At 45.4% G+C, this 544-nt stretch overlaps 1 long non-coding RNA gene across 1 annotated transcript; it reads left to right on the forward strand.

Moving 5' to 3' along the window:
- The first annotated feature begins 36 nt into the window (after positions 1-36).
- On the forward strand, positions 37-542 carry LOC113473556. The gene is made up of 2 exons (XR_003395495.1): positions 37-98; positions 444-542. It is a non-coding gene; the product is annotated as an uncharacterized LOC113473556 (long non-coding RNA).
- Positions 543-544: the final 2 nt, after the last annotated feature.

Consider the following 544-nt stretch of genomic DNA (forward strand, 5'->3'; position numbering starts at 1 on the left):
TCTATTCTATTCTACGGATTGATTTACGAATTTGTTCTGTTTGTTTCTCCATGTTTCAGGATCAGCTTGTCTCAGCTATGGACATTCCTGCTGGGGAGGTAAGTTGATAGTTTATTAGAAACAGAATAATTTATTTGTGATAAGCTACTAAGCAGGTTTAATCACCGGCCCGGGGTCTTACGTCCCTATTAGGGTTTTAGGTCCCACAGTTTGGGTCTTACTTTCCGTTCTTAGGGTCTTAGGTCCCACAGTTTGGGTCTTACGTCCCTCTTAGGGTCTTAGGTCCCACGTCTCACAGTTTGGGTCTTACGGTCCGTTCTTAGGATCTTAGGTCCAACGTCCCACAGTCTGGGTTTTACGTTCCGTTAAGTCTCACAGTTTGGGAATTTGGGAATCCCTGAGAGGTAATAAAAATGTTACCAGTTGTATGTCTCTCGTTTCAGCTCACGGTAAACGCAGTGGTACCAGTAACGATGGCCAATGGTTTCTGTCCAAACTAGGACCCGCCAATTCCTGGAAATCCAGGAGAACCTTGCTGCCCCTC

This window comes from Diaphorina citri, unplaced genomic scaffold (assembly GCF_000475195.1).
Source record: "Diaphorina citri unplaced genomic scaffold, Diaci psyllid genome assembly version 1.1 scaffold42224, whole genome shotgun sequence".
Classification (NCBI taxonomy): Eukaryota; Metazoa; Arthropoda; class Insecta; order Hemiptera; family Psyllidae; genus Diaphorina; species Diaphorina citri.